Here is a 24603-nt window from a genome sequence, read left to right as displayed (position 1 = left end):
AATGTAAAACTGCTGCTACCACCTGAGAAATACTTTGCTTCTATCCTGCCCATATTATGATTTCCTAAATTAAGCATTTACCAAAGCTACTGCTAGTGGAAAGAGTAATTAAAGATCTATTGTATGTCATCTAAATCTAAAGTGAAAAGAGAAAGGTTAAATACAAATCCTCTAGATTTCTACATTTGAGGGAAAACCTAAAATGTTTTTAAAATGATCTCATAAAATTTTTACAGCTTTGTTAATATGTTCTATAACATGCTTCTAAAGCTGGGGACCCCGACTCTGAGATCCAGTGATGGATTGTCAGAAATACTAACTGCTGAATATGTACGTCCTTGAACAATAGCCTCAAACTTGGTTACACAAATATCTAGAATTATGTGAACACAACTCCACAAATTCATTTCAGTTTTTCAAAAGATTGTATTATTTACTCATGAAGGACAGAGAGAGAGAGAGAAAGAGAGAGCGAGAGGCAGAGACACAGGCAGAGGGAGAAGCGGGCTCCATGCAGGGAGCCCGACATGGGACTCGATCCTGGGTCTCCAGGATCAGGCCCTGGGCTGAAGGTGGCACTAAACCACTGAGCCACCCGGGCTGCCCCACAAATTCATTTCAAATTGGGAAACTATTCCAAATAGTTATGAACTTTCTGAGCTTTTTACTATTTTGCTGAAGCAGAAGCACCTATCACTAGGACAATAATCATAGAGGAACAAGGCAAGGCAGACATTCTATTTAACAATGTCAACAAAGAAGGACTGGCCATAGCACCTCTCTTCTGCCAAACATGTTTTTGTTTTGTTTTGTTTTTTTGTTTGTTTGTTTTTTTAAACGACTTCTCTGCAAGAATCTCTGACAAGGAGGTTGAATTATTTGGACAGTAAATTTCTTTTACTGATAAAATTCTCTGATCATTCCAAAATTTGTTTAAAAAGTATAGCAACACAAAAGGATCAAAACACACACACACACACACACCACATAAAGCTAAAAAGCATACATTTATTCATGTATGTATTATTTCAACTACAATATAAGTAGGGTTGTCTCCAGAACACAAACAATTGCTAGAATCTCTTCAAACAAATCCATAATGCAAATGAAAACAAAAAATAAGAGGGTTTATTCAAAGATCAGGATGTTCTTCAGAATACAATATGTGAAAATACACTGTGTGTTATTGCATGCACGCATACACATGCTCTCACACTGGAAGTCCTCGAGAACCCTTGGGCAGTATGTGAGGCTTCACTGTATGGAAGTGTCAGCACTTGTGAATTTATTCTGCTATAGAATGAAGGATAGAACTTGGGTCATTGATGAAGCTGAGTGATGGATATAAACTAAGATGCATCAAATGTGTTTGATGTGGAAAGATGTCCAGAGAAGACTTGTTAACAGAAAGTGGTACAACTTCTTCCCTACCAAATTCTGATGAAAAAATGTAAGATGTGCAGTATTTATGGAGCATTTATTATGAGTTAATTAGAACATGTTGAGTGGAAATGAATAGTGAATAACTCAAAGGGATTTATAATCACAACTTGGAGCCTCGCTTCGAATACTGATGTTCGGCAAGACCAGTCCCAAAGGAAACAGGGGCAGGAGGAATATAAGTTGTCACTGTGATGAAATGAAATAGTTGCAACTGCAAATGGATTATTAACTAATATTGACTCTTGCTCTGAAAGCTGTCAGAGCTTTGCTATGCAGCACTGAAACAGCTGGGAATGTTCTGTCAAGAAGCCACTGGAAGAAACATTCTAGTTGGGTTGAAATACAAAAGCTAGAGATATTGGCTAAGGACATAAGAGACAAGTTTGCTTCTGGGTCTGACAAAATGAAAACACCACTTTTTAGGTTTATTGTAAGAGATTTGCTTCTTTTATTTAGCATTTGCAAGTAGTTTATTGCAAATTGCAAATAATTAACATTTATTAAGCACTTGCAGAGTGATAGGCACATTAGTATCTCAGCAACTGACAGATAACACATCAATCCTGCTTTTATGGAAATTGCAATCTAGAAAACAATGAGGTGATCTTTTAACATTTTCTATTAAAAATGCCAAAAAAAGAGAGACTATAATATCAAAGATAACTTCTATAGTTTGTTATTAGAGAAGTTTCTCTGAACTTATAGAATACCCAAAACCATGAGGAGGAAGTAGAGTGTCCTTTCCTGAGTAGGAAGCTGGCTCTGGGTGTTGCTTCTGCAGCTGCCCTTTGCCATTGATTTCTTCCCTCCTTTGGAAGTGCAAGAGGGATGGGAAATCATCTCACTGGGGGGAAAAAGGGGGAGGGAGAGCCTCCTTGATTAGGATAGGCTAACTGCAGTGAAATACACCTAAAGATTTAGGGGTTCAACTTATTTTTAGGGGTTCAGCTTAATGAAATTTCATATCTCCTTTCAATCTCAGACAAGTAGTTTGTGTAAGGGACTTGATTTCATCCATGGTGACATTCTTGCCCTGGACTCCTTTTATTTTGCTGTTCTACCATCCCATAGGGTCTCACTGTCATCAACAGTGAGCAAGTAGAAGGCATCAAACAGTGAAGAAGGCAAATCCACTTTGTGAAAGCCGTGGTCCCAAAGTGGCACACACTTTTCCTTTCATTCAATTGACTAATGACCAGGGATGCTTGGGTGGCTCAGTGGTTAAACAACTGCCTTTGGCTCAGGTTATGATCCTGGGATCAGAATCGACCCCTGCATTGGGCTGCCTATGGGGAGCCTGCTTCTCCCTCTGCCCATGTCTCTGCTTCTCTCTCTCTGTGTCTCTCATGAATGAATAAATCTTAAAAAAGATTGACTAATGACCAGTCCAACTAGTACAATGACTAGTACAATTACTACACATATTAATAAGGGGGTATAAAGGTAGAAAATGCAATAACTGGTTTGGCAACTATCTTCTAGCTATAACTTTATGGTATGAATAAAGAGACCAGATTTTGGTGAACAGCTAGACATATCTACAGTAAAAGCAAAATGGAAAACATCACCTATGAAGCAAACTTGTACTTGGGCTGTTAATTAGTCATAAAGTATTAATAAAAATTTTACTTTCAAAAGCTTGAAAATATTTGATGTGCAAAAATATTGTTCAGTGTTCTGGCCAGGTTTAGGCTTATCACAGAGAATACATTTCCTTAAGTGAATATCTGGTTGAAAATTTGGATCATGGTGGTCTTCCTCAAACAAGGATAATTCCAGCACAGGAATGACTGGCTGTTCAAGAAATGAATTTTGAAACTACATTGAATTGTAGTAACATGAGCAGAAACCAAATGATTATAAAATTTGTAATATCAAACACAATCCCTAGTCTCATTTGAGAATTTCCTAGTTTGTTGAGAACAATAATAGGTTTCTAATCCAAAGTATTTGGTATTAGACACTTCTAAATCATCAATATCATACTATATTGTAAACAGATGGTTTTTTTAATTGTGAGATGAAGTAAGGAGAACAGTTGGGAAGACCACATTACAGAGGGTAAATAATATGTCTAGAGTTAGATCCTAGTTCCCTGACTTCAAGTTCCCTGAAACCTACAGTAAATGCACCTCTTTGCCATTCCATCTTCTCTTTTAATCTTGTAGGTCTGTTTAAAATACTCATCTTCATAAATATATCTAGCCAAGCTCTCATAGATAAATTAAAAATCTACATGGAATAGAAGTATATACAAGTAGAAGAATAAACAAAATGTCTATTTTGGTAGATGCTATCATTCCATTGTATAGGTGCTAACTTTTTTTTTTTTGGAGGAAAAAATGTCCCTGGACTGAACATTTAAAAAGTAAAAATCATGATGAGTTGACTATTTTTCCCCTGTCCCCTCTCCGTCCACTTTCATATTTACAGTTTGGCATAGTCTTATGATCCCATAATCTTTTCCTGGACAATGAGACATGAGTAGAAGTCAGCCATGAACTCTCTAGAACAGGTACTTTCTTAATAAAAATAGACAGGTACAGCTAGAAAAAGCCAAGAGTTCTCTACTTTTTTCTACCTTCTTGCTTTAAATTTGTATTAGTTTGCTAGGGCTGCCATAACAAAGTATTACAAACTGGTTGCCTTAAGCAATAAAAATTTAATGTTTCACTGTTCTGAAGGGTTGGTAATGTTGAAATCAAGGTTATTTGCAGGGTTGATTCCTTCTGAAGTCTGTGAGGGAAAGGATCTGTCCCAGGTCTCTCTCTTTGGCTTATAGACCACTGTCTTCTCCCCATGACTTGTCATGTTATCTTCTTTCCATGTATCTGCCTCTGTGTCCAAAGTTCTTTTTTTTTTTTTTTGTAAGGATACCAGGCATATTGGATTAGTCCTTAATCTCTAAAAAATTCTATCTTTAAATGGTCACAGTTGGAGGTACTTCTAGTTAAGACTCCAAGGATACAATTCAACCCATGACAGAACTCAAATATGATGTCAAGTTAGAGGAACCATCTTGCAACAATGAGGCAACCTGTAGGAGAATGAAGTCCAACAACACAACAGGATATGGCTGGAGGCCAGAAAGATAGAGTAAAAGTCACTGTTGATCCTAGAGAGCACCAGCCCACCCCTACCTAACTCAGAATAACAATTTCTCTAAAATGTATTTCCATAGTGAAAAAAAAATATACCAGTAATTTGTTAATAATTTAAACATTCAGAAATTTTTGGAAGATTTAAGAATTTAAGATTAGTACCATCTAAGGCATATTTTACCTTATGTTTATTACATTTAAATATACTAATCTGAACAAGGAAAATCTTATTTTAAATTAACAATTGATTTATATTTTCACATTACTTAATTATAAAAATGCTTTATAAAAGTGATTATTTTTAGGCATCTTGATTGCTGAAGAATCTGAATAGAACATATCCAGACAGTAATTGATACTCTAATTTCTTCATTTTCAAATAGAACCAAAATACTTTGTTTCTATAAAAATCGACTCTGGAAATATTGTCTTTTAGTAGTTTGTAAATAATTCAGTTAATGACATTAAATTATGTCCCTCTGAATGCTTTCACTCCTATTTATATTTTTTCTAAGTCCTACTCCTCGAAGGTCTTATTTTTTTTATATATCAATATTTAACTTGGTCCGCATAACTGTGATAGACAAGACAGTATCATTGTCTAGTAATGGTGGAGTAGAAATTTTCAATTCTATAGCATGCTTATTATTTTGATGTTGTTATCTATGATGTCTGTGATGCCTGTATTTTAACCACTAGACTTAATGTTCTGTATTAAATCCCCATGGTATACACTCAAATCTGTTTCATCAGTTCTAAAACAGAACACTTGCTGTCTAATTGAGTCATGTTTGCATTTCCAGCTGTGTGTAGGCAGCTCGCCACATTCTTTTCTATTCATATAAACAGACTATTGCAATTATGTAAACAGTATAACTTTTAAATGCTCATTATGTTCCATTAGATCTATTTACTAGACTCATATAATCTCAAGACATCAAAATTTGAAAGATAGGATATTAGATTAGGATAGTATTCTCTGACTGGCCAACAATGTAAATACCTAAGTTTTATACAAGGAAGAGGAAGCAGAAATCCATTTTTATTAAGGAATACCTGAGGAACTGTAGCAATGAAAGATTGCATTTATAGATGAGCCATTTCCATGGAGTCAGTCTGACAGATCAAATAGAATTTGATATAAACTAGGATAAATGTGTGATTTAAGGATTCATGGTTGAGTTTGCATAAATGTATCAGCTATCAAGTTTCTGAGTTAAAGAATACTTTTTTTTTTTTTTAATTTTTTTTTTTAAATTTTATTTATTTATGATAGTCACATAGAGAGAGAGAGAGAGGCAGAGACATAGGCAGAGGGAGAAGCAGGCTCCATGCACCGGGAGCCTGACGTGGGATTCGATCCGGGGTCTCCAGGATCGCGCCCTGGGCCAAAGGCAGGCGCCAAACCGCTGCGCCACCCAGGGATCCCTGAGTTAAAGAATACTTAAACCAGTAGGTGACATTTAGAATTTTTATTTTAGGAAGAAGTAGAAATTCCTCTTCCCCATCATATTTCTTTTTGGTTCAAAAGAGGGCAGTACTTTTTATTCCTCTCACTCACTTGGCTAAACTAGGGATTGATATATAATTAATGAGGTGTTTGTTTAGGGGAGGAGAAATGATCCAATGGATGGAAACAAGGTGAAAGTGCTTTAGAGAAAATAAAATGGTTTTTATCAAATTTCTATGAACAGTAATTAGTGAATGATCCAATTCTTGATGCTGAAATAATACTATAGAATAAGTCTTTTTAAATTGAATGATGAATTAATGCTATGTACATTTAATTGCATTCAAAGAGTTTGAAATCATACATTTACAGTATAAAAATAATTATAATGATAAAATCCCTCAATAATTACATAATCATGCTATCGTATAGATGGAAAGAATCTTACATATCACGGAAACACCTTCCCTTTCAACTCCGAAATCTCTCGTGTTTCCTCCAATAAGAAATCAGGAAGGTTCCTTTGAATTTTCCAGTCAGGAAGGATTTCACTGTAATTGCAGGGCTACAGGATTCATTTCTAAAAAAAATCTATTTGTAATATAGATTAGCTTAATAAAATCTGCTTTTCCTTAATTATCACTAGGTTTACTTTGTTCCATCTTCCACAAGTTTACAGAATAAATTTAATCTGTCTCCAAAACACAGTACACTAACCCAATGTCTTTATTCCCTGTTTGACTTTATGACCCTGGAGGGCAGAACACTGCTGATTTACCAACCTGTTGTCTTAACCAAGCCTATGATAGCTTTTCAATTATTTGTGGAATTAAAAATGAAAAGGTTCTTTGAATAATACTCTATGGTAGGATCATAACCACATAACTACACACCATCTCAACTTATGCGAACCAATTACTGTCATTAACTGTATTTTTCAAAATTCTGTCTAGATGTTAGATGAAACCTCTCTCTCCCCCTTTCTCTCCTTTAAATTTGATGCCCTTAATCTTATTTGTATTAATTTGGTTTTCCTGTTTCTAAACTACTTTAAATATTCTAAGAAGTTCTGAATTTTAACTTAATTGTAGCTAAATAAGATATCTTTGGGAGAGGTACAGCTATATTGAAGGTCTATAGCCCTGAAGGCTGGCACAGTAACCACTAGGCAAATGGGACTAGTGAGCACTTGAAGTGCAACTATTTCAAACTGAGATGTGCTATAGGCGTAAAATGCACACTGGATTGTAAAGACAAAAGATAAATTAATTTTTATATTGAATACATCTTCAAATGAAGATTTCTTAGGCACATTGGGTAAATAAATTAATCATACTTGTTTCTTTTTACTTTAATGTGGCATTTAGCAATTGCACATTACATTTTAATTGGGTAATCCCACTTTCGAAGAATTATTGATAATACTTTACATGGAGAAATAGTCATGATCTGCATTCATAATTCTTGTTTTGGCTTACAATAATGCTATTAAGAAATATCTGTCTTCCATTAGATGTTAACTTAAAGGAAGTCTCTCCTTTGATGGTCTAGTTACTTGTCAGCAATGCTAACAGATTAAATCTGTTTTAATCTTTTCTCTAGACTGAGCTTTTCAATTGTCTCAATGATTTTACGTGGCCTTTTATTAGACAACTAGATAGGAGCACTTTTGTAAGGCTCTTTTTTCCTTCTGCTACATTCAGCATTTGCATCAACCATTTGTTAATCCTTTAAATTTGTTTTTGTAAATGATATTTGTGATTTTGTTATCTGTTCATTGTTTTTCTTTTTAAATATAAAATACACTATCTCAAGCATAGGTCTTAATTTCATCATGTGAGTGTCATAAATATCATTTATTAGGAAATGATTATTAGGAAACAAAATATTGCCACTATGAAAGAAAATACATGTTTCTTGTTTAATAGTTGCCATGTCAAGAACTATGTTTAAGGTCAATGTTAAATCTGTTACTAATGTAAGGGCAACATGAAGGCAAAGGCAGGACAGTACTATTTTCCCAATGTTCTATTACATTAAATAGAATTTCAAATGACCTCACTGTGTCAACCACTTTAGAAATAAGCAGAAATTCTTAAATGCATTTAATATTTAATTTCCAATTATTCTTTTAAAAGAACCATATCCTCAGTTCTAAATTTTCTGGTTCATAAGTTAAGCAAGAATAATGAAGTGTCGCTGCCAAACTGAATTCCTTTAGAAATCCAGCAATAGAGCAAGAATTTTCTTTTAGGGAATCAATCTGCAAGAATAAGCATTGCCCTAAGACTCGACTTGGTCATGCAGTTACTACTTGGGACAGAATGGCATTCTAGGGCAATTCATAGAGTTCTTCCTAACTCAACATAAACTATTAGATAAATATTTTCCGAATAAAGCCTAAAAATACATTGTGAACATGTACCAAGGCTATATTTATTCTATCAGACAGCTAAAATAGTTGTTAATATGTCCCCCTATGATACTGAGCACTTGGTAAATTCAGATCAAAGAAAAAGTCTTCTTCTGACAACATTTTAAAACATATAATCAAAAAAAAAAATAAAAAAAAACATATAATCAGTATGCAACATAAGCAAAAGTTGAGATATACCAGATGCTTGAAAATAAAGTTTGTTTATACCTGGTGCTAATAATGACAGTCCCCTCCCCCCAAAAAATATAAAAATAATAATGACAGTCCCATTAAATTAGATCCCTTTCTTTTTTCCTCTCTCAGTCCTTACAATTTCCAAAATTATGTATTTATTATTGTGTGTCTTGTTTCTCATTCCCATTATTCTTTCACTTCATTTAAATTTCAAACGATTTAACTTTAGATAAAAGTCAAGGCTAGCCTAGACTTCTCTCCACATTTACTTTACTTATTGGCATCCATTACATTTATGTACTTTCATTCCTGGGATGATTTTTCCTAGAAATCACTATTTAATTTCATATAACTTGGCTCCAATAAATATTGCAGCAGCTGAAAAACATGACATCTAAAAACATTGCCAAGAAACCACATAATTAAAAATTGTAGTTATGTATTTACACACATATACACATGCAGAACCATGAAGTTCCCTTTCAATGACTTTTCTACCAAATGTGAAAGTAAAAAAAAATTTGGTGGGGATAAGGTTAAGTATATATAGAGTGACTTTCATAAACAGATGAATTTTCAAATTTGAGAAGCATAGCAATAGTAGAGAAAAATGTTTTATCCATTCCTGGAGGGCATTTCTTTCTGGTCTTCCTAAGAGTAGAGAGTTTTATAAAATAGAGCAATTATTAGCTAAATATCAATAGGGAAGTTCAGCTTATATATATAACCCTCACATGATGGTACTTACTTCAACATGGGAATCAACTCCTTTATTTTTTAAAATTTTTATTTAATTTGAGAGAGAGAGAGAAGAGAGAAAGCAAGAGAGCAGGACGAGGGGTAGAGGGAGAAAAATCTGAGCACAGAGCCCAATGACAGAATCAAATCCTAGGACCCTGAGATAACCTGAGCTGAAATCAAGAGTTTGATGCTTAACTAACTGAGCCACCAAGATACCCTGGCAATCAATTTCTTTAAAACACCTCATTTATATTGTCCTCAAGGTGGATACCTTCCAGAAGTATAGTTACCTATGTCTTACTTAGATATCTCTCCATAATGTCAATGTAACAGTTTTTGATCAAACTTTCTCACATCATGTATGAAAGAAAAAAAATCTTTGAGAAAGTAAATATTAACTTTTTTTCATTTTCAACCAGTTATGCATTATTATAATGTTATTGTGTTATGTTCAGATAGTTAAAATATAACAAAACATTTCTAAATTTCTCACCATAAATTTGATGTTTGACTTTCCATCACTCTATTATTTTATAAATGCTTTCCATCATACCAGTATTTGCTTTCTACATCATCATTTAAAATTGCAGGTGAGGAAAAAGAAAAATAAACAAAAATACTGTGAGAGGTGCCTGGGTGGCTCAGTTGGTTAAGTGTTGGACTCTTGGTTTCAGCTCAGGTCATGATCTCATGAGTCGTGGAATCAAGTCCATCAGGCTCTGCACTCAGCAGTGAGTCTGCTTGGAATTCTCTCTCTGCTCTCCCTCTGTCCTTCCCCCCATTTGCAAGCTCTCTCTAAATAAATCCATCTTAAAAAAAGAAAACAAAAACTGATACAAGTTCTGTTTCTAACTATGAACAAAAAAACAGAAGTGACTATTTTTTGTTCCTAAAACCTAAATGACAAGCATTTGGGAAAACTGGATTCTTGTCCTAAAGAAACTAGGTCAGCTGCTTGAAAGAATATTATTGGCACTTAAGTATTCAACATCACAATTTGATGCTTCTTTCAATAAAGACAACTTAGTAGCATGGAATGCTGTCCTCTAACCTTTATTTTATGGACTTTGGGCATGTATTTACAAGCCACTGCATAAACGTTATTAGGTATATTTAATCAAAGATGGATTCCTTAATATAAAACACTTTGGTTTATGTTTTCCATGAGTTTCAAATTCTCTAAGGACTTAGTCTACAAAAAACAAAAAACAAAAAACAAAACAAAACAAAACAAAAAACCCCAAATTGTGTTTTCCTAATATGTAAGGTATTCAGGTCATTGGGTTGGGCATGTCTTTTTTTTTTTTTTTTCTTTTTTGTTTTGTTTTTGGTCTAGCCTTTGTATTCACTGTGGTTCCCAGTAGCTACTGTAGTTAATAAAGTTTTTCCCACTACAAATCAGCTACTAAGAAAGAAATAAAAAGTATATCCAAAGGGTTTTTATCATCAGAATGTTTTCTCTCCAGAAACTAGAAAATGCCTCTCTGTAGTAAACTGTGCTAATCAGGATAGACACATAAGTACATACTCTAGTAGTAAAATCTTACCTATCTATGTGGAATGCATAAGATATTCTCTATTTTCATTTTAAGGAATTCTCTCAGGATACAGGTTACAATTATCCTGAAGGTAAACAGTAATCACATCAAATTACAACTGGTATATTTGACAAAGATTGGAATTTATATGAGTCAGTAGAGAAAAATGGGATTCATTTTAGTTAGCTCAGAGTGCCAAGCTTATAGCTAACAATCAACATTTGCTAAACTGAATTAATAATAAGTGAAACTGTGTCATGTGATATCTCAAAAGAAGTCTTTCTTCCCTTTGTGAGAGCAGTCGTATTCCACTACAACCCCATAATCTACTTCACTTTCTTCTTTCAAAAGAGAACATTAGCATTGTTTGTTTGTTTGTTTGTTTTTTCATCAGGAATACACAAAAAAGTTAAAAGGACAACAGCCTACAATGCTACAGACTGACTGTGTGTTCCCCAAAATTCATCCCTAATGTGATGCTATTTCAACATGGGAATTCTGTGAAGTGATAAGGTCATGAAGCCAGAGCTCTCATAAATTGGAGTAGGGCCCTTATAAAATAGATCCCAGAGATCTCCCTCACCTGCTTCTGTCATGTGAGGACACAGCAAAAATGAAAAGATGCTGTTTGTGAATCAGGAAGTGGGTCCTAACCAGACACAGAATCTGCCAGTGCTTTGATCTTGGACTTCCCAGTTTCCAAGACAATGAGAAATAAACGTCTGTTGTTTATAAGCCATCCAGTTTATGGTAGTTAGTTATAGTGGCTGGAATGGACTAAGATACACAATACTGGCATAATATTTTTGCATGAACACCAAGATCTTATTGCTAATAGAGAGCAAACCCTCAAACCAAAGTTAATTGTGTTTGGCTAGTTCACTGAAGTTAGAATATTGGAAAAGATTTTTAACAGCAAAAATATTTCAGCTTTGGCTTTATCTTGCATTAGCTTCCTCTTTCTAAAGTATGGCTTTATAAAGTAAATATATTTTCTACAATGAACATGTATTATGTTTATAAAATTTTTAAAACTAGGATAAGTAGTTGATTATATTTACCAAGTATTGCCAGGACAGGCATTAGTTAGGCATTGCCAAGAGAGGCATTAGTTGAAATGGAAGAACAATTATTTCAGGTCCTCTGAGAAATAATTAGGGAAGAGTAATGGGATTTTAGAGCTATAACCAATTATTTTCTAATGCACTTTCATTAATTTAACATGTTGAAATGATTAAACTGAAGAAGCATTATACTGAAAATCTGTTACTAAACTTGAATAAAATCAATCCTATAGTTTTCCAATTTTATTTGTTTTCTTATATTTAAGGTTTGTAGTTTGCATTCTACTTACATGCTTACTTGGTCAAATTCCTTTTTACTAACCTATTCCTCTAATCTATCATCTAATCAATACAACAATCCATTTGTAATTTCCTGTTCATTTATTTATTTGGTTGGTTGTTCAGACAACTAATATTCATTAAATGCTTAATATATGCCATGTTGTGTACTTCAGTATATCACCTACTTGAGATAAGACTTCTCATCCTACTACCTCTTCCTAAACTCAGTTGTCTTTACTTTTCTGGAAAGCTTGATTGTCCACTACTTTTTTTTTTTTTTTTTTTTTTTTTCTGATTGTCCACTACTTTAATCAACATACAAATCTTTGATGACTAACTGTAAGTGGCACAATGTAGATTTGTACAGAGCGTGTCTTATACAACATCTGGTCAACCTGGATCCTTAAGTCTGGTAAACCTGGTTTACCACAGCTCTAAAAATCCATTAAATACTTTGCCCATCTTTTTCCACTTACTAATACTTGTTTCACTTGTTTGGTTTCTTATTATAATAGGAGCTGGTCTCAATTTCTAAGATGTTGGAGGGAGATCCTGCAAGAGGAGGAGCACACCAACTACTCCTCTTCCCAGTCTCTTCCGCAAAAGTTCATACTCTCTATATAATTTATCTTCTTTTGTCAAAGCTGTGTTTTCACCTTGAGGATATATTTGTACTTTAGCAACCTCTTTACCTATTTTTTGTTTTTTTTTCACAAACAAACTACAATGTGATTAACAAGAATCACAGAAGCACAATTCAGCTACAAATACTTTATGTGCAAAAATAGAAGCTTATTAAAACAATTATACAAAGCAGGTGGTAATATAGCATTGTCCCTGATAGAAGTATGCTTGCACCTTACCCCAATTTCCTAGTCTCACTAAATATGTAAAACTTTTGATCAGTCTACTTCCCTGCAATGAGAATTCTAGTAGTAGGAACAATTCTTTCATCATGATTCTCTCACCTCAACTTCACTGTGCAAATACTAGCGACTCTGGCTATAGACTAACCTGTTGGTTAAGTGCAAAAAATTGTGTTTAGCTATGTTCTGTATGCATACTGACTGATTTTTATTCCAGCCACTAGCCTCTGCCTCTCAAGGTTTAGATCCTCCAAAATGGCCCCCTCTGTGTGTTTTTAACTTATTTCTCTGTGAACACTTTATAAGTTCCCAACTCCAAATTTATTTTCTTCTTCTGATTTAGATAGAAGGTAAATCTCTCAGGCACCAGGCTCAAAAATTATTCTAGCTTTTATTCTTTCAACCCATGTTTCTTGTCAACTGACAGTAGGTAAAATGATAAAGTTCTGTTTTACTCAATTGATCCTTTCTTTCCACACCTATTACTTCCTTAACCTTGAAATGATTTTAGAGTTGTAGTTAAATGTACATGGGCCAGAGCTCAACTCCTTGGAATTAAAACTATTGTAGCCCCTTAACTATACTTGTGATATTAGTCTAATCTCTTAATTTCTCTGCATCTATGCTTATAAAATGTCAATTAAAAAAAAAACATGCCGACATGACATGCTTGTTAGGAGGAATAAATATGTTAATACATGTAAATTATTTAAGCCATGTACAGAGTATAGCTCAAAAATAAACTGTAATTATGGCAGTATCTTAAGAGTTTTCCAACTTCAGCCTTTCGTTCATTATTCATTTTAAATCCAGTATATTTTTCCAACTCCTATTTCTAAAGCATTTATCCAGTTATGTAACTTTTTATCTTAAACGTTCACAATTCTTACATTGGCAACTGATATGACAAAAAAATTCTTTTTTTTTTATTATTATTTTTTTAATTTTTATTTATTTATGATAGTCACACAGAGAGAGAGAGAGAGAGGCAGAGACACAGACAGAGGGAGAAGCAGGCTCCATGCACCAGGAGCCCGACGTGGGATTCGATCCTCGGTTTCCAGGATCGCGCCCTGGGCCAAAGGCAGGCGCCAAACTGCTGCGCCACCCAGGGATCCCGACAAAAAAATTCTTAATCTGATTTTCCAAAGATTAGCCATCCTCATCTTTCTAACTCTCCTAGGGTCTAGTACACATGCTAGATGCATGAATAAATATTTGCCTAATTAGTGCACTGGTATGTTTTTCTAAATACTTTTTGGAATAATATGAAACAAATTAATCTATATCTATATCTATATATCTATATATATATATATATGCTTTCAGGTTATAGTGATCAAAAATGCATGTCTAGATGTAAATTTAAAATATTTTAGGACAAAATATCAATTAGTAAAGAATTTAAGAGACAATAATAAGGCAAAATTTATATAGCTATTTGTAGTTTTCATTGTAATTTGATACATTGACAATAATTATCTTTGTGGAACTCATAATAGTTTTAGTAATAAATCAGTAGTTTAACTCCTTAGCAACCAGAAGATTACCTTCTCAGCTCCCATTAAGACAAGTGACTTTTCCACCACCATGAATGGTCTCCATCAAATAGAGTGGTGGTCTTGGTAATATGAACAAATATATGCAAACAAGGTCTCTAAAAATCAAAGAATTAATCTATGATTATAGATCATGTATTTAAAAAATTAAAAACTGTTTTTAACAATTCTGTATAATTTCACATCAAACTTAACTAGAAATTATTAATATTTTAAAGTATTAATACTATGTTTACTTAAATGCTGAAACATTTAGGAGTAAAGCATACTGATGTATCTACTTACTTGGCAATACATAAAAAATATAAAATAGTTTGATAGATATGAAAGATGGATACATGAATAGCCTGATGAAAGAAGTACAATAAAAATATTAATTGTAGAATCCAGCTTGTATATCATTATATGAAAGAAATTTGTAGTGGTATTACAATTTTTCTATATTTGAACTTTTTAATAAAATGTCAGAAAAAACCAGTAATTCTAATGTTATCTATAGAGAACATTAATGATTGTAATTTAGTTGTTTCAGAGGAAAAATCCTTCATATACCTAAGAATCCATGAGGCACAAAAACTCTAATTTGGGTTTATGTTAAATTTATCTGAATGTTGCTGTAATTTTAAAATATTCACTATCAATAAGAATAATGAAAGCGCAGTCTATGGATTCTTAGACCAGGACTGCCTATCTACCTCTAAAGCAGCCAACTTGTAGCCTGATCAAGAATCTTGATGTGGAGAAAAGAAAGAAGAAAAGAAAAGAAAGAAGAAAAGAAGAAAAGAAAAGAAAAGAAAAGAAAAGAAAAGAAAAGAAAAGAAAAGAAAAGAAAAAAAAGAAAAGAGAAAAGAAAAAAAGAAAAGAAAAGAAAGAAAGAAAGAAAGAAAGAAAAGAAAAGAAAAGAAAAGAAAAGAGAAAAGAAAGAAAAAAGAAAAGAAAAAAGAAAGAAAAAAGAAAAGAAAAGAAAGAAAAAAGAAAAGAAAAGAAAAATAACAGTCACTTCCCTAGAAACCACAATAAAATAGCAGAAAATAATGCATTAACATGGAGGTAGATTTAGGGTAAAGAAAAACCAACAGCCTCTGTGACTGGTCAGTCCTGCCAGGTGGAGCTTACAGTTTCAATATGGAAGGCCCAATCATTAAACAAATATTTGCAAACTAAAAGTATTACTACATAGTGCTCAGCAAATTACAGACTTTATGAGAGTAAAATAAGAACCTCAAATTACATTAGGTCTTCAAGGGTCTTAATGTGAAAATAAATTGCCCCCAGACGCTGCTGATTAATTCTGGGCATTGATCTCTCCTGCAAGTTCATCTAGGCAAAGAGCAATGAACAATTCCAGTCCTCTTCCCACATACTACCTCCATCACTACCCTATATTTTTCCTCACTGGACAACACAGGAAATTATTGAGAACCATTCCAAATCTCAAAGCTACAGAAATGTGTACTATACAAGTGACTTAAGAAGAAACTAGGCAGACAGCCGCTCATCAAAGTGCTTTTTCTGATGCAGTCAAGAGTTTTCCACCCTTTCTGAACACAAGTTTTGCTTAAGTTCCAGTGTCCACACAATATGAATTAAGAATGTTGAGAAAGCAGTGTCAATTAAAGTTAAGGAATGGTGCTGAAGCATTTTTCTGCTGACATAAAGGTTTTAAAATTTCCAACTATCTCACTACCTAAATGATACAATTTTGAATGTTTGAAATGTTTTCTTTTGAGGAGTGGACATTCATGACAAATACTGAGATTGAGACACTTGTATTTGCATAATGTGCTCAAAGAACATTCCTAAAACCGCATTCATCTGAACACAATGTAATACATGCTTTACAAACGACTTTTTACAGACACATTTAGTTGTTGTTACACCCTTTGGGGAGTTAACTGAGAAAGTGTTCCTGTAACACTCTCAAATGTTTGGGATGCATTTTTTAGAAATTAATATCTTATTGGCATGTGCATTATATTACCTCATATGCTTTCTTGCCTAAAACTTGATGAAATTTTCAGGGGAAAAGAAAGAATAAGAAAGAGTAGCCTATCAGCTATGTAATATCAAACTGCTTAGTGTTATGAATCTAAGCAAACAGAGTTGGCACAGCATGTCTTAATAGTGAATTACATGCCAGAGGAACAGAATGCTTGCGGGATTCAAACAAATTTGGTGGGGGTGAGGGAGGATTGGTGGATAAAAACCAATGGTTTTGTCATATTACAAACATTGAGTAAAAGGCAGAACTATAAAGACAAAGAGAAGAAGGGTTTCTTGGTCTCTCCCTGTCAGTGAAATCTATGCATTCCAACTTTTTTCCTTCTGACAGCAAATATTTTCACACTACACATTGCAGAGCCAGAGTAGAAGATAACTAACTCTTTATATCTGCAAATTCCTAAAACATGGACCAAGTCCAGTCCTTTTTTGTGAGGCTTTTGTTATCATGAAAGGATTTCAACTTGCATATATTCCTCTTGCAGCAAAAGTCATTTTTGTAGATTCCTTTTTCTCTCCTCTTCAGGAATGTGCACAGTTTGGGACATCTTGCAAAATCATATGTGTGTATTGATGGATATATTTTGCTTTAGATTTGACATATGCGGATAGCTTGCTCTCCCAGCATCAAATAAAAATAAAGACAGATTTCAATTTTAACTTTAGTATAGTTGGCCAAAAACATTGAAAAGCAACTGAATTTAATTAAGCACAAAGACAGTGATTGGAAGACATTTTGGACATGGAGTTTGAGTAAATCTAACAATTTTATAATACTCAGCTCATGTGAACAATAGCTAAATGATCATTTAATAGCTGTAAACTGAGGGCTATGAATGATTCAGCTTACTTCCTGCAAACTTGTAGTCTATGGAACCAAGTGAAACTGAAATGTAGTGGTTGCAATTTTAGCACTCTCCGATGGGTGATTGATTTTTAGCAAATTGACTTTAGGAAAAAAATGGGTTTTTAGTACTCTCTCAAATTTAGAGAGAACAAGCAGGAATTTAGACTCTCATAGGGGTGGGGTGGGGGAATCAAAGAGAATCAAGACTACAGAAATGAGGGACGCCTGGGTGGCTCATCGGTTGAGCATCTCTCTTCGACTCAGGGCGTGATCCTGGAGTCCCTGGATCGAGTCCTGCATTGGGCTTTCCTTGAGGAGCCTGCTTCTCCCTCTGCCTGTGTCTCTGCCTCTCTCTGCCTCTCATGAATAAAGAAATAAAACCTTAAAAAAAAAAAAGACTACAGATATGAATAAAACCTGATGGTGCTCTTCTTTATATTTTACAAAGTATTCTTAAAAGCAATGTCTCAATTTGAGAGTATGGTTTTTAATAGTCTGTTAAATAATCCATATTGTTTGTAACAATAATCCATATTGTTTACTAACCCAGATACTAAATAGGCAGTTGTTAAAATGTTTCAAGAGGGATATTGAGTTTGCTCCCAGATTCTGTTCTTCACCAAAATTTGGTGAACTGATCTGCTAATAATTCCTATGACAGAATGGAGAAATGAGCCCCCAAGTGATACCAGTATTATGATTTTTGCTATACAATATTCCAACTCTGGAAGGAAAGTTGGCTATTAGTTAGGATGTCCTAGTCTTTATTCTGAAAGTAAGTTTATGTGGATTCTTTGTCTCCAAATATAAGTCAGGAAAACAAAGAGAAAGAGGCATAAAGAGAAGTGGTTATGATTTTGACAGTGCTTAGCTACTAAGGACTCTGACACAGAATAAGACAGCTCAGATTATGGAAAGAGTCCTGTGACCACTCTTAGGACCCCTGCCCAGGCCAGTGATGGGCTTTAACAGTCTCCTATGGCTTGGCAATATTGCCTGTGAAATATTGAAGAATTTTTCAAGTCAGTTGGTAGCTTAAAATAGGCCACGGTAGGAGTGTTGGCACGACAGAAATTGTCCAATATTACAAATCAGGGTATTTATGTTCTTTTTCAAAAATCCAGTTTATCAGCACAACACTGCTTGTGCCTAAAGAATAGGCTAGGCACCTTTACATTAATCCAGTGTTAAACTACTACAATCTATTTGTTAGGATGAGACTGTAACTTTCCAGCAATTGCTACTGAATATCGCTGTTTAGGTTGTTGGCCACTGGTTAAGAACTCTATGTAATCAATCAGCAGCGATTTTGGTTAGAAGGGATATATTTCATACAGATCATAAAATATTTATTTAAAATAATTGGTCAAGAGGCACCTGCGTGGCTCAGTCAGTTAGGCAGCCACCTCTTGATTTCAGCTCAGGTCATAATCTCAGGGTTGTGAGATCAAGCCTCCCAACAGGCTCCATCCCCAGTGTGGAGTCAACCTGAGATTCTCTCTCCCTCTGCCCCTCCTCTCTCTAGAAACTTAAAATAATTTGTTAAAAGTGGAAGGAGAAAAATCTACAAAGGCAAGAGGTACCTAGATAGGTAGTCATCCTAGGATAAAGTCTGGTTTGTTAACCATTACTTGGCAAAGTTCATCTCCTAGAGATTTGGTTCCTTGTTGCCCAATTTAAAAAAAGTAATCATGTCAAAAAAAATCTTGTCAAAATATGCAGTTCCTTTAACTCGTATAATTCCAATGCCAGGAACTCACAGTAAAGGAAATAACCAAATATGTCAACAATGACATTTACCAACATGTATTCCTGGGAAAAATGCATAGAAATCTGGTTTAGTTAGTTATGATACATTAAAAAATGGAATATTATACAACTATAAAATACTGATGTCGATTATTTTCCATTGACCTAGAAAGTTGTTCACAACAAATGCTAGGTGAGTCAAAGAAGGTGAAAAATAGTGTTCATAAAATGATCCTCTTAAAATAAATATGATTAGAAAAAATGCTAGGGAAAAAATACACCCAAATGTTAGCAGTTGTTATTTTAGAGATGGGAATTTGAGTAATTTTGTTTATATTTATATTTTTCATTTGTTTTCACAACTTTTTCTGTAATGAAAAAATATAGAAGACATTTTATTTTTTTATTTATTTATTTTTAAATTTTTATTTATTTATGATAGAGAGAGAGAGAGAGAGAGAGAGAGAGAGAGGCAGAGACATAGGCAGAGGGAGAAAGCAGGCTCCATGCACCAGGAGCTCGATGTGGGATTTGATCCCGGGTCTCCAGGATCGCACCCTGGGCCAAAGGCAGGCGCTAAACCACTGCACCACCCAGGGATCCCTATAAGACATTTTAATTGCTTATTATAAATAGGACAATATTTTGAAAATGTAAAACTGATCTAACTTCCCTTTTTCCTCTTGAAACTTGTTGGCCTATAGCCAGTCTTTTAGTATGGGCACAGGGAAGAGGCTAAAAACATCCAGAAGGAGAAAGACATGACCGAAGAATTTCCTGTCAGACAAGAAAGAAAAGAAAAAAGTCTTTGTAATTCACAACAGATTCTGGGTGTGGGAGGAAAATAGAAGGATGGACAGAAAGTTTCCTTCATCTACATGTACCCATTCCATGCTCAAATTGCAAATCCCTAAGAAAAAGTGTTAAATAGAGAAGATTTAGAGTAGAGAGGCTTTGTCCCATTTCCTGTTTTGGATAATAACTGGATCATTGCAAAACTTAATGGCATATGATGTGTTTAATATCAATATCAGACACACACAGTGGTCTCAACTCTAACTGAATCCTATATGAAGTTATTTTTATTTTTATGCTTGACTTATGATGGGTATTCTTGGCTTTGTTTTAAATTTATATCATCAAATTAAAAGCATAATCGTTGTAAGGCAAAGACATATTTGATGCAGTGATGAAGCAGAAATAATCATCTAAGTTACATAGCTTGGATTTTTTTAATTAAGGAGAGCCATCTATGCATCACTCTAGATATTAATCTTCAACCTTAGAGACAAATTATTGCCAACAAAAGATAACGCATAAGATTTTTCATACCAAGATAGAGGATGTGACACATTTTAATTAATCAATTCATTAGTTATATGACAGTTTAATATGGAGCTTGGGAGCCTTTGTAAAAGCAAAATTAATTATATCTGCCTGACTTTCATCTCTTTATAGAGTATAATTCAACTATTGGGAATAAAAGCAATATACATCATGCTTTATGTTAGAGCTTCTTGAGGGTGAGAAAAATATGGTTTAATTATTTAAAAAATATAGACAAGCATTAGATTTTTGAACCTATCTCTTTTCCAGAAGTTTGAAATCATTTGGTGATTACTATGGAAGACCTGTAGAGAGGGAAAATTTCTTTACATTAATGTGTTCAGGAAACGATGGGACAAAAAAAAAAAGGAAAAAATGTGGTTCATTTAACCACTGCTGAGTCAAACAAAAAAATTTCAATGTTTTGGAAGCACAATTGAAATTATCCCAGTTTTTAATAAACTATTTTTCCTATAACTGTCTCTATGCTGTTTGGTGTATCAATGAGGATGATTTGGGCTTCAAGAAGAGTTAACTAATTTATCAACATAGAAAATTTATTGCTGGGCCTCAGAAGATCTCCACCATTCTTGCTGAATTCTCTTTTCCCTTAATTTATCTTTACTCATGATCCATTTTAGAAGCATTCCCTGAACATGGCAAAGACTATCAGAACAAGAGAGATGTTTCCTTCCCGGCCACTCATTATAAGAGTAGAAACTCCAGGAATGTCCTTCATCTTCATCTGAATGGGGTCACTGCCTACTACTAAATAATTCACTAATGAGATTAATATGGCCCCCATTTGGCTTCAGATTGACAGGGTTTACTACTCAGTCACATGGGATGGCAGTGGACAACATCAGACCTCTGCCACTATTATGTAAGTGGCAGATATAAATACCTTCATAATGACATAATTTAATTTGTCATTAAATTCAATGAAAGATTTCACAATTCCAGCTTACTTTTTCCCTTCCTCCAATTAGCAAGTTCATACTTCAGAAATGTCATTTTAGACTTATAGATGTAAATATGAGTTATCATTTGATCATTTTCCATACCATCAGGGTAGATCAGGCCATGCTATAACCCCAAACTTCAATGGCTAACACAATGTAATTTTATTTTTCATGTCTATAAAGTCCACTAAAAATTTGGGTGACTCTGTCCACCATACAACGACTCAATATACCAGACTGTTTTATCCTTTTGACATTGTCACCTGAAAAATGGTCTCCACAGTCAGATCTTGGAGGATGTGGTAGCCAATGAAAATTTCACATGAGATTACCATTGCTGCAGCCCCAGAGAGACATTCTTCACTTCTTTCTCTTGCTCTAGGTCATAATAATATGGGCCCATAGCAGATGAAATTTCTCTTATTCCAGAGAAAGGATAACAGACATCATTGAACAGCATTATTTTCAATCACTCTACTCAATAAATGTTTCTCTTTCCTGTGTCCATATCTACTCATTGTACTTTATATAAATATATATTTTTATTTTGGATTTAAAGTCTTGAAATAGAATATTTTCGGTAAATGTGGACATTTGTGTTGACTATCCAGGGAATTGACACCAACAAGTTGATTCCTTTTTACTTAGAAAAACTTTGATATTGGATTCCAGCTATCTTTATCAAACAAATGGAGTTTGAAAGTGAACTAAAATTTATGAGATGTTTACTGACAAAATAATCCTATTGTAGGGTAAGAAGAGAATGTCATTGAGAATTAAATAACCTGAATATGATCACATATCTATTAAGTGGTACTTCTAAAATATAAAATTAGAGCTTCCTGAATATAAAGTTGAAATCATTTCCAGAAAAGCTCGTGACCAGTCTTGCCTTTTGGAGTTTAGCTAATCTGTACCCAAAGTGCCTTGGTAGTTTTGACTTGAAACGTGAAACCATGTCTTTTAAAATATTGAATTTTGATAAATGTCCCAGTGGATATCAATAGTCATTGAGGTTTATCCTGCCTTTGCCAAAGTGCTAGCCTGAATGAATGTTATTCAGTGATAGGAGTTTGATGTGATAGCAGTAATTAAAAAAAAAAAAAGGAACTATTCAAAAATCCAACTTGTAAGATATGTAATTCCTAAACTTCATCGTCTTACTTTGACCTTCTCATCTCAACTCAGTGATACAAGTTACATGAAATTCACTTTTATGAGCTTGAAGTTCAAACTCTAGTTTAAAAAGTTGCATGGGAAAATAGTTATGGAGGTATGACTCATTTGAGGAGTCTTGGTTTTCTCATTAAAAAAAAATCTACTGAGAAAAAAATATATTGCTTCCTACAACTTCTGGATGAAGAATGTATTGAGTTTCTCACGCTGCTGAAACTCTTTTGGCATAGTCAGCTTTTTGTTCTCTACATTATTTGATTCATGGAAGCCAGTGCTTAAAGCCAAACTGTTTCTAAATAAGACAAAGCTTGACATTTTCTTAAATAGACTATGAGGTCGTATCTTGCATTACGACAATAGACTGATCATTTCAGCATTTACCAGAGCTTGATTTTGATATATTCTTCTCTCTAGATCCTTTTCTTGGAATTATAGGTAGTTACACTTTTAAAGAGAAAAAAAAATTGTGTGTGAGTCGGAAATATGGCACTTAAAGAGCATTAATGATTCACAAAGTTGGAAGAGACCTTGCAGTTATCTAGTTTTTCATTAACACATGCTAAGGTCCTTACTTGGTTGTAAGTTATATATTCATCAAAGTTGCAGTCTTTCTTTCAGATTGTTGTATCAGCTACAAAAGAAGGCTCTAGAAATATTTCCGGGTATAAATTTTGGTTTAATTGTTCTGCTATGTTATCATAGTAATAGTCCTACTTTGTCTAGGAAACACAGTAAGAACTGCGCAGTTGAGTATATGAAGAAAATATCAACTCAGCCAATAAACCACCCCTACACACACACACACACACACACACACACACTCACACACAGGTTAGAAAGAACTGTGGGTAAAAGGCATAGGAAGCAAGGGGTACATCAAAGATTACAGGGGGAAACAAAAGGAATCAGAAAGTATATCATGGTGAAGTTGATTGTCAAACATCTACAAGTTCAGAAGAGGCTTCTTGTCCGTTTCTTAAATGGGGAATACAAATCACTTTCTCAAAAGAATGGGGCTAATTTAAATATCTAATAGCCAAAGATACTGGATGGCTATCTCCTTTTCTCACCGCCTTTTGCTTTTTTGTTTTACATATTCTGTGTGTAGATTGGAGCCACAGACAAAATCCACCCTCAATGATCTTACTAGGTGGAAGCTACAGGACTTGGCATTTCTTATATAGTCATAAATATAGGTAAATCTTCAGTTTAAAAAGGACTATGAGTCCTTTTTAAACTGATTATTCTTTGCAGATACAGTGGTGGTTCAATTAGCATATTTTTAACTAATTCACCAGGAAGTTACTTGTAGTCCTTCCAGCCACTGAATATACCAGCATATGGAAATACCACGGATGGAATAAGGGATACCACCCAGGAAAGGAAAGCAAATCCAGTGCCAGATTTGGGATGAAGAAATTGAGTATATAAGATGCAAAGAAAAGAGAAAAGCAAATACAACAGAGTGGCCAAAACAGAATTCAAATACTGAAAAGCGAAGGATGGGGGAAATAGGACATACAGTATCTTTCCAAAAATTTCAAACCCAGAATCATGCCGAGGGAATTGGCAAAAGATGATCTCTCCTTCCTTATTCCCACCAGTCACAGGGGATTGGACCAGGGATGAACTAAGCATCTCATCTAGAACTGACATACTCTGGGCTGAATAGAATTCTATGGGATAGTTTAGTATGAAAGCTTGTTCTAAAAAGCTTTTTGTTAGATAAACATGACTAAACTTTAACAATTCAAGTTTTTACAAAGATTTCACATGTCAGATTCTGAGATTCCTGGGAATTTGTGGGAGAAGCTAAGCAAGTAGGGATGCCTTAGTGGCTCAGCAGTTGAGCATCTGCCTTTGGCTCAGGGCATGATCCCGGTCATG

General features: G+C 34.2%; 1 non-coding gene across 1 annotated transcript; it reads left to right on the top strand.

The window, feature by feature from the left end:
* The first annotated feature begins 2084 nt into the window (after nt 1-2084).
* LOC140621851 (small nucleolar RNA U3) lies at nt 2085-2292 on the top strand. The gene has a single exon (XR_012021576.1). It is a non-coding gene; the product is annotated as a small nucleolar RNA U3 (small nucleolar RNA).
* Nucleotides 2293-24603: the final 22311 nt, after the last annotated feature.

This window comes from Canis lupus, chromosome 30 (genome assembly GCF_048164855.1).
Source record: "Canis lupus baileyi chromosome 30, mCanLup2.hap1, whole genome shotgun sequence".
Taxonomy (NCBI): Eukaryota; Metazoa; Chordata; class Mammalia; order Carnivora; family Canidae; genus Canis; species Canis lupus.
This window is presented reverse-complemented; position numbering and strand designations above follow the sequence as displayed.